Source organism: Miscanthus floridulus, chromosome 1, assembly GCF_019320115.1.
Source record: "Miscanthus floridulus cultivar M001 chromosome 1, ASM1932011v1, whole genome shotgun sequence".
Lineage (NCBI taxonomy): Eukaryota > Viridiplantae > Streptophyta > Magnoliopsida > Poales > Poaceae > Miscanthus > Miscanthus floridulus.
Genome location: NC_089580.1, coordinates 97153452 through 97164819, shown reverse-complemented (window position 1 = coordinate 97164819; position 11368 = coordinate 97153452). Strand labels below are relative to the sequence as shown.

General features: G+C 38.5%; 1 non-coding gene across 1 annotated transcript; it reads right to left on the bottom strand.

Annotated features, from left to right (window-relative positions):
* Nucleotides 1-7927: 7927 nt before the first annotated feature.
* LOC136511293 (small nucleolar RNA R71) lies at nt 7928-8034 on the bottom strand. The gene has a single exon (XR_010772676.1). It is a non-coding gene; the product is annotated as a small nucleolar RNA R71 (small nucleolar RNA).
* Nucleotides 8035-11368: the final 3334 nt, after the last annotated feature.

The following is an 11368-nucleotide window of genomic DNA, read 5'->3' as shown; positions in this document are numbered from 1 at the left end:
ACCTGTACCCCTTTCTCGGGTTTATTTGCAAAAGAGCCCCTATAGTTTCGCGTAATATAACCCTCAGTCCATGGTGCACTTCTAGAATACGTTTTCCTATTCCAAAAGCGTAGTTTCTTTCTAGTAGATTTAGAGTACGTTTTCTCTTTCATAAAGCGTAAAATCCCTCTATTAGATTCAGAATACATTTTCTTCTTTTAAAAACGTAGTTTCTTCAGTTAGATCCAAAATACGCTTTCAAGTATTTACAGTTTTGTCACTAGTCTTATTTAGGCCATAAAATCTTCATTTTAACTCCGTTTTGATCCATTCAAGTTGCATCAGATTCGTAATTGAGTAATCTACATGTTCATTCTACTATTAAATATATTTTCAACTTTTGAAATTCGAGGTTAGATTTAATCTATTATTTTATTAAAGGAAATATTGTTTAATTCATAACTTTTTTGTTATAGCTCCGATTAGAGTGTTTTTCGTGTCTGTGTGTTCGTAGTGAGACATAGATTCATTTTACAAACTTTTCATCTTGATTTTATATTTGGTGTATTGTTCTAATTTAGATCTATTGTTTGCTTCGTGTATGATTGCATGGATGCTTGTGTGGTGCTTTATGATCATGTCCAGTCGGTGAGCTTTGCGTTGGTGATATAAAAGAAGTTGGTGATCCAAAAGAAGTCCTTTGGAGGTTACAATTCAGTAGAAGAAGGATTTGAGTTTAAGGCAAGTATAGCATGGGATCTTCCTTGTTGTCTTATACACTTTTAATCATTTAATTCATGCTGCATGTATCTACCTGGACTAGCACTAAGGATTTCCTAGTACTTTGTTACCTCATACGTTGTCACCTATGGGGTATTGCATTGGGTAGTATGATGCTAGTGCTCAACTAAAGCCATGATTTTGTAACTTGACTAATGGAATATGCAATAAACACTAAAAGATGCTTTTTAGCAACATGGAACAAGGGGGCTAGAGCATTGGACTATTTTATGGTGCTCTAGATTCCTCTCCATAAGGACTTATCTATAAGCAAACATCCAAGACTTATAGTACAGCTGTGAGGGCTACATGGCTCTGGCTTTAGCTCAGCATGAGGACCTTTTCTAGCTTATTAGTGGTTACCTTTATGGCATAAGAGGGGCTCCGACAGGTATGATATCGGCCTGCCAAGAGGGTGCACTTTGGTTTCTTGGTATTTTGTTAGTCACTCCTTGGAGGGGGCTTCATGCTTATTGATGGGGAAACCTTAGCGGCCCTAACTTTTTAGATGAACCTTTGAAAGGCTTTATAGTGAACCCTGTCGACCTTCCTTGGTAGTGGGTCAAGAGGTTGGCCACCTTGGGCAAAAGGGTAAATCACAACTCACAGTGAAAGTGTACAACCTCTACAGAGTGTAAAACTGGTATATCAGTCGTGCTCACGGTCATGAGTGGCCTTAGACCCTTATGGAATAGATGAAGAACATGGATGATACCAATGATAAAGATGCCCACTAATGATTATAGTTTATTCTATTCATTATTCATGTTTACCTAATCATGTGTTTATATGGGCTTGTGAATAAACTTGTTTCTACCCAATTGCTTAAAGATGACCCATTAAAAGCTAATCATAGTAAACTAGTGTCAACCTTTTGAGCCTCATGAACCCCATGTTATATTTGTTGAGTACGACATGTACTTATGCTTGCTTTACTTTTTAAATCTTTGGAAAAATCCCAGATGGATACCAGATTGCTAGTCTGGAGGAGTTATGCTTGTGATCAACCAGTCAGTTGTCCCTATGGATTGGAGTCTTCATCCAAAGATCGGAGTTGCCTTTCTGCTGTTTGTTGTCTGAGGTTATATCCTTTATACTAAGTATGTTATATATTGAGCATTGTCTTTTGATATTACCCTTATTTGTAGCTATATGTGAGATTTGACTTCATGGGCTCACATATGGTGCGTATCTAGTTTTGTTCTTAAAACCGGGTGCTACACATGCATACACTAAACATGACATCCGGTTTTGATGCAGTCACATAGAGTAGGCTTCTAATCATAGACGGATACAACTTTTGATCCACCATATTGCCACTTGCATCACTACCCAAATTGGCATTTGTTCCCATTGGTGTACTAATTGGCTTTGCTTCATTTATGCCAAACTTCTTGAGCATGTCTTTGATGTACTTGCCTTGACTCATAAATGTTCCATTCTTCATTTGTTTGATTTGAAGACCAAGGAAGTAACTCAACTCTTTGATCATGGACATCTCAAACTCATTAGCCATCATTTTCCCAAACTCTTCACAAAAGTCTTGATTGGTCATCCAAATATGATGTCATCCACATAGATTTGCAATACAAACAAGTCCTTGGCAATCTTCTTGGTGAAAAGAGTGGTGTCGACATTTCCCATAATGAACCCTTTAGAGAGTAGGAAATCCCTCAACCTCTCATACCATGCTCTAGGTGCTTGCTTCAAACCATATAATGCCTTCTTCAACTTGTACACATGGTTGGGCTTCTTGTGATCTTCAAAACTAGGCAGTTGCTCAACATATACTTATTTATTGATGTAGCCATTGAGAAATTCACTCTTGACATCCATTTGATAGAGCTTGATGTTGTGGGCACAAGCATAGGCCAAGAAGATCCTAACTGCTTCCAATTTTGCAACCGGGGCATATGTTTCTCCAAAGTCAAGACGCTCTACCTGAGGTAACCTTGTGCTACCAATCTTGCTTTGTCCTTACAACTATCCCATCTTGATCTTGCTTGTTGTGAAAGACCCATTTATTTCCAATCACACTGTGTCCCTTTGGTCTCTCAACTAACTCCCATACTTGATCTCTTGTGAAGTTATTCAATTCTTCATACATAGCATTAACCCAATCAAGATCCTTCAATGCTTCTTCTATCTTCTTTGGTTCTATGGATGATACAAATGAGAAATGCTCATAAAATGAAGCCAATCTTGATCTTGTTTGTACACCTCTAGAAATATCTCCAATTATAGTGTCCAATGGATGACCTCTTGCAATATTGGTTGGTTGGAGAATTGGAACTTGATTGCTTGCATGTGGTTGAGATGATGTACTAGCCACTTGATCTTGCAGTTGAGATGATGAACTAGCTTGATTTGTATCAACTTCTTCGTTTGAATTTGAAAGCACTTAAATGTTGTCTTCTTCATCTATCACTTGTCTAGGCCTCAATTCACCAACATTCATGTTCTTCATAGTATTTGAAAGTTGAATGCCTCTAACATCATCAAGGTTTTCATTTTCTTCTTAGGAACCCTTGGTTTCATCAAATTCAACATCATGTACCTCCTTAAGAGTACCACTAGCCAAATTCCAAACTCTATAAGCTTTTGTTAGTTGTTGAGTATCCAAGCAAGAAACATTCATCACATTTCTTATCAAACTTGCTCAATCTAGTGCCTTTCTTCAATATGTAGCATTTGCAACCAAAGACCAAAAAATATGCAATGTTGGGCTTTCTACCATTCAAGAGCTCATAAGGTGTCTTCTCTTTCAATGGGTGACAATAGAGGCGGTTGCTACAATAGCAAGCCGTGTTGATTGCTTCAGCCCAAAAGGATTGACTCACATTGTACTCACTAAGCACAGACCTTGCCATGTTAATAAGTGTTGTATTCTTCCTCTGAACAAGGCCATTTGATTGTGGAGTGTACTTGGCCGAGAATTTATGTCTAATTCCAAAATCATCATATAACTCATCCATTCTAGTGTTCTTGAATTCACTACCATTATCACTTCTAACTCTCTTGATGATTGTTTCAAACTCATTATGAATGCCCTTGACAAATGACTTGAAAGTTGCGAACACATCACTTTTGTCCACTAGAATGAATACCCATGTGTATCTAGTAAAGTCATCCATTATCACAAAGCCATACTTGTTACCACCGATGCTTGTATATTGTGTTGGCCCAAACAAATCTATGTGCAACAACTCAAATGCCTTGCAAGTCCTCATCATACTCTTCTTAGGATGGGTGTTTCCAACTTGTTTTCTGGCTTGACAAGAGCTACAAAGTTTATCCTTCTCAAATACCACATCTTTCAAGCCTCTAACTAGATCAAGCTTAATCAGTCTATTCAATTGTTTCATTCCCACATGACCAAGCCTTCTATGCTATAACCAACCCATGCTAGACTTAGTAAACAAGCATGTTGACAATTGAGTCTCACTAGCATTGAAATCAACCAATTATAGATTCTCATATCTAAAGCCTTTGAAGATCAAATTAGAGCCATCTACACTTATGATCTATACATCATCTACTCCAAATATGCACTTAAATCCAAGATCACACAATTGAGCCATGGATAGCAAATTGAAGTTCAAGCTCTCAACTAGCAACACATTGGAAATGCTCATGTCATTGGATATTGCAATCTTACCAAGCCCCTTGACTACTTTGCCTTTGCCATTATCACCAAATGTAATACTATCATAACCATCATTGTCATTGGTGTTGATTGAGTTGAACACTGGTCATGTGTTGAGTGCACCCACTATGAAGAACCCAATGCCTTCCTCCGGCTTTGTAATTGACCTACAAGAGAAGATCAATTCTTTTTAGGTACCAAAACTTGCTTGGGTCCTTGTAGGTTAGTGACTAAGCTCTTTGGCACCCAAATGGCTTTCTTCTTTGAGCCCACAATTGGTGTACCAACAAACTTAGCATGCACCCTATTAACACCCTTGGTAAGCAAATAACAAGAATCAAACTTAATTGAGGATACATTAGCATCTTTGTTCTTGTTCTTGCAATATTGCTCTACATGCCCAACTTGCTTGTATCTATTGCAAAATCGACCATTGGCCTTCACAAAACTAGTTTTGTGAGTTGCAAAGGCCACCTTGCCTTTCTTGGGGGTATAGCCCAATCCCTCTTTGTTGAGAGAAAACATTTGGCTATCCAAGCACTTTAGCAAGTAGGCCTCACCACCATAGGCATTGTCTAAGGCACGAGTGAGCTCATTTACCTCCTTTAGGGTTTCATTCTCAATCATTAGTGAGGCATCACAAGTGAAACTATCACTACTAGATGAGGTAGAAGTGGAAGTGCTACAAGAAGGGTTAGTAGAAGCAACAACAATAGGCTTATAGAAAGATTCATCAATGATATCATAAGTTAAGCCTATGTTACATGTTACAACATGCTCCTTCTCATTTTGCTCAAGAAGAGTGGAATGAGCCTTTTCAAGTTTCTTATGACCCTTGCCAGATGATCAAAACATGACACCTTCATATATGACCATTGATTATAAGGTGTGCTCATTCCTACATTTGCATAGTGATTTCCGAAGGTGTCATGTTCTCATCACCAAGCTTCTCATGGGCTTCCTCTAGCCTCTCATGAGATGCATTGAGCTCATCAAAGGCTTGCTTAAGAGCTTTAAGCTCCTTTTTTAAGTCTTTGCATTCCCTTCTATTAATGTCAAAATGAGCTTTAACATCTTCTAACATGTCAAATAGTTCATCTTTAGTTGGTTCATCATCATCATCACTTTCACTTTCATTTTCATTATTGTTTTGATCACACTCATCATCATATTGTACCTTAGTGGCCTTAGCCATGAAACATGTCGATGGAGTGTCAAAGAGAGAAGGCTTCTCATTGATAGCTATGCTTGCAAGAGCCTTCTTCTTGGTGGTCTTGTCATCATCACTATCATCATCATCACTTGAGGAAGCATCACTATCCCAAGTGACCACATATGAACCACCTTTCTTCTTCTTCTTGAAGGTCATCTTGTCCTCCTTTTCTTTCTTTTCCTTCTTGTCCTTCTTCTTGCTCTTCTTGTCATCATCATCATTTTCACTATTGTAGGGACATTGAGCAACAAGATGATCCTTGCTACCACACTTGAAGCACTATTGACGGTAGTTATCAACCATTAATATAATGCATGAAAATGACCACCAACATAGGTCTAGGGGTTTAAATTGATAAATTCCATAAGTTTTGGTGAATCTATATTTTTAGCAGGGTTTATTCAGAAATCTATAAAGGTGAACCTAATCATCAGAATTAAACACAATTATCCATGACAAAAACAACTCCAGAAGGTTCTAGAGGATACTAGAGGGTGAACCACCAAAGCAGAGAGGAGGTGGCCGCTAGGTGGGGCCAGCTAGCCATGTGGGCCCCCTATCAGCCTCCTGTTGCGATGTCGGTTCTCCACCACCTTAGGGTTTGCATCTACGCCGTTTTTTCAAGTTGGTTTGATTTGAGGGCTCAGGATTGATGCTCCTCCCTATATATACCAGCCCCTGCCACCCCCTGGCATAACCCTGATCATCAAGATAGAAGAATCATTAGATCAAAAGTTAGGGTTTCTAGAGAATAGAATAGATGTCCAATTCTTCAAGTTCTAGTATAGGCTAGCTAGCAAGATTCAAGTAGAGTTGGGCTATTGCTCAGGATTCTGGATTCGTCGTCTGGAGGCTGGTAAAACCATTGTATCCTCTATATTTTGTGACTTTGTGCTATTTCAATACTATGTTTCTATTTATTATGTTCCTAGTTTTCTCTAGTAGTATGCTTGGTATAGTCATGATTGATAATGAATTTATGTATAAGATCGCAAAGCGCTTAGCTCAGTACTCGAGTGAGCTAAGTGGTTGACATTATGTAAGTGTGGTGCTTATATGCTGTTTACGTGCGGATGCACCCTACATTCTGGGCCATGTGGTAGATCATGAGTGTGACACTATCATTGAGTCCTTTGTAGTCCACTCCCCGTTTGTAGGACAAGTTGGACCTGGTTGCGAAGGGAATCAAGCTCTGTTCTTGATCTTCCTTAGTAATGTTCCTTATGCTTAGATACAGAGTTAGTTATGCTATAGATGAAAGTATATATACTAGGGTGTATGGAAGACTTAGTAAATAAGAAATGACTTAGGAATCTTTTCTCTTAACTAATATCCTACCTAGCCTTACTACATTTATGAGTATCTATTTCTATCTCTGGATATTTATTATCAATGCCTTACACTTATCATTTATTTATCATTTAACTTACCCCTATTAGAGCATATGTTTAGTTAATGGTTCCATCATAAGTATTCATGTTTGTCAATATCTCTAGCCACCACTCCCACCCTATGGAAAAATATAAATAACGATAACTGGTATACTACCAGGTGAAATGCTACAATGGTATATTATCTGTGCGCTTGGGGATTACTTCAACATATATAATCTTTCTAAATTTACAAGTGTTCTCAATTTACCAACAAACATTTCTAGCATCATTGCTAGGGATGACAACCTAGTAGAAAGTGATGTTACGAAATGTCAACAAGCATTTTTGGCGCCGTTGTCGGGGAGGGGCACAAGGCTAAAAGAGAATTGATCAAAATAAATACTTATTGATGAAATCATAACTATGCACCTCTGCTTTAGCAAACTTACCCTTGTTTGTCTTTGTTCATATCTTATATAGGGTATTGCAGGATTGGTTCTGATTCATCAACAAATTCCATCAATCACAATCAAACCAATCAAGAGGCAGCTCAACACTAGTTTCTAAAGCTATGGCTGAAAAGACTCTGCGTGAATTCTCTATTCCAAGCACTGAGAACATCCGCATTGGACCAACACTCAAAACCAATAACCTTGAGTTTGAGCTCAAGCCAAGCCTCATAAACATGGTGCAAGCTACTCCATTCAGTGAAAAGGCACATGACGATGCAAGTGCTCATCTTCAAAATTTTCTAGAGATTAGCAGCACAATAGTCATCAAGGACATTGCTCAAGATATCATACTACTCAGCCTATTTCCATTCTCATTAGTGGGAAGGGTGAAGCAGTGGTTGTACAACAACAAAGATAATATCAACACATGGGCAAGATGTTTGATGCCTTTCTAGCAAAGTTTTTCCCTATAGGCAAGACTAATGCCTTACGAGGAAAAGTTTCCAACTTCCAACAGCAGAAAGGAGAAACCATTTCAGAGGCATGGGAACGTTTCCAGGAATATATTTCAGATTGTCCTTATTGGTATTTATTAATGCAAATAGAATATGAAGGATTCTGCAAGCGCACAAAATACCATTGTAGCATTTTACCAGGAGTATTCTAGGTATCGTTATTTATATTTTACCACAGGAAAACAATGGAGTAAAGATTATTGAATATCAAAGGAGTATCTATCAGTCAACATACCATCATAGCTAGAGCAAGGGGTAAAGACAATGATAGGAATTAAGCATAATGACACTAAGGGGATAGATCATTAAGATAATGTAAACTAGTTAACTCAGGAGAACAAAGGGTGAGGTAGATTCCTATGATATTCTTATTATAGGATCAAAGTATATATATATATATATACCCGACTATTGTTAAGACTCACTCTACTCTTGTGCACTTCAAGATGCCGCTTATATGGTAGAGCACCGCAAAGGATAACTCTACTAGCACAACTATGGTCCTACAATTTAAGAACCTACTCAATTCAGTGTGGACTACAAAGGATAGATGCCCCACCTCCTGCTGCTACCACACAACCAGAGAATAGGGTGTACTCATAGGCAAAGCATCATATAAGCACCATGCTTACACGAGGCTTGGCTACTTAGCCCAATCGATAAACTACTAGGCTAAGTGATCTATGAACCCGCACACAAAAGTGAAGATAACCTCAAGTAAGCATAGCCATGTAGATAGGAATATGATAAATTGATAACAAGTCTTACATGATGTAGAAGTGAAGATACAAGGCTTTGCTGAGCCTCCAAGACTAGATCTAGAACTTGAGCATGAACCCAACTCGACCCTCACTCCCGAGCTACTAATCTACTACATTGGAGAGTTCTAGACCTAATCCTCCTGGTGTGTGTTGATCTGAATGAGAGGTATGAATTAGGGTTTTAGGATTGCCTCAGGGAGGGGGGTAGGGGCTGATATATATAGGGGGTAGCATCAATTCTAGATCCTCAGATCAAACCAACTTGAAAGAACAGCATAGATGCAAACCCTAAGGCGGTGGAGAACCGACATTCGAAAGAGGGGCTAATAGGTGGGGTCGATACGCTGGCCGACCCCACCTGGCAGCCACCTACCCTCTACTTTGGTGGTTTTGCCTTCTGGTGTCTTCTAGAGTCTTTTGGAGTTGTTTTTGCCATGGATAATTGTGATTTAATCTGACAATTGGGTCCACATTGACAATTTTCTGATTAAATCCTCCTACAAACACAGATTCACCAAAACCTTTTGAATTTATTAGTTTAAACCCCTAGACATATGTTTGGTGATGGAATTAAGTACATATGAAGGATATGTTGATGGTTTATGATTGATGTTAATGACTGTCAATAGTCCTCATCATGGGATGGAAGATTGGTTGCTCATGCAAGGCTTTTACCATGGATTAACCCAAAAAGCTCATGAACAACTTGATGCAACTGCTCGAGGAGCATTCATGTCACTCACTCTTGGAAAAGTTGAAACTCTTATGTTAAAGATAGCCTCTAATCAAGACTGGTCTCAAGGAAGTATTCAAACATGCAATAAGAGCAAAGAAGTACCAGAAGAGGTGTGTGCACTTTCAACCAAGATGGATGTATTGTTGAATTGGCTTGAACAGTGAGCCAGCTACAAGAAAGATCATCAAGCTATTCAAGATGCTTATAATGCCCAAAACACATGTGGAGAATATTTGGGGATTGATTTCCCCGAGTATCAAGAGGATGTGAACATTGTCATCAACAATTCTGGTCCACAACAACAAAGACAAGGATGGGGGCAACAACAATGGTCAAATTACCAAGGTAAGTACCTAGGTAATTACTATAATTCTTTCAATTCCAAACAACCATCCTTGACAAATTTGATCTTAGAACAAGCTAAGATTAATGAGGACATTTATAAAAAGCTTGCTGTTGGTATTTATTAACTTGTCACTTGTTTTAATAGCCACCTATTAATTACCACCATCTCCTAACATTACTTTACTAGGTTGTCATCCCTAGTGATGGTGCCAGAGATGCTTGTTGGTGCTGCCTAGCATCACTACTAGAATGATACTAAGTAGTTCTTTATCATCTTATGTAACTAGAAAGAATATATAGATATGAATGAAAAAGGATCTACAAGCACATAGACAATATACCATTGTAGCACTTCACCCGAGAGTATTCAAGGTATTGTTATTTATATTTTTACCATAGGGAAGGTCTAGCATGGAAAAGTAATGATAACTTATACTATTGATGGAGAAGTAAACCATAACCAATATTCTACTCATAATAGGGGTAAGTCATAGGATAAGATATATATATTAAGTATTGATCAATGATAATGATAAATCACTCAGAGTACTCCTTTCTATGGCATTAGGATGGTCAGGTAGAAAATTAGAGGAATAATTCCTAAGTCATCCTTAATTAGAAGTCAAAGCATACATTGATTAGTGCAATTACACCTAGTATCATGGCTAAGATCATCTTCATATCTACACATAAGGGATATTACTAGGGAAGAGTAAGAACATAGCTTATCTTCCTTCATAATTAGATCCTATGTGCTACCTACATTGGGGAGTGGACTACAAAGGACTCAACAGGAGTGTCACATCCGTGATCTGGCACATGACCTAGAATATAGGGTGTATTTACAGGTAAATAATGTATGAGCAGCACGTTTACACAATGTTGACCATCCACCCATGGTACCTTAGAGTGATTGCTATGCAAACTTATGCATGAACATGATGATAATCCAACTATACTAAGCATATAATCAAAGTAGATGATGAACATTATAATGAACAACATGAATAAGATGAATACTAATGTTGTCATAACAATTGTAGCAAGCATATAAAAATAATGGAGATACAAAAGAGAGAGGGGGTACAAAGATTATACCAAACCACGCTCTTGACACGATCGGGAATCCAAGCAAAGCTTGCTTGCCTCCCTCTAGACCTAGCCCAACTAGCTATGCCCTAGAATATGCTAGAGCTCTGAGGATGATTAGGGTTTCTATCTTCTCAAATGACTTGATGCCTTTAGAGGGGCAAGGGCTGATATATATAGGCCAGAGTGTCCAACATAAGCCCTTTGATCAAACTAACTTAAGGAATGGCGTAGATGCAACCTAGGAGGCAGTGGAGAACTGACATTACAATGCGGAGGCAAATAGGTGGGCCTAGTGGCCAGGTGGCCTATAGGTGGGGCCGGGCAGCCTCTGCCTCTCTACCATGATGTGGAGTCCTCTCGAGTCTTCTAGATTCTTCTGGTGTCCGTTTTGCTGTGGATAAGCAAGATTAAATCTGACATGTAGGTCCACCTTGACGGTTTTCTAGATAAACCCTGTAGAAATCACAGATTCACCA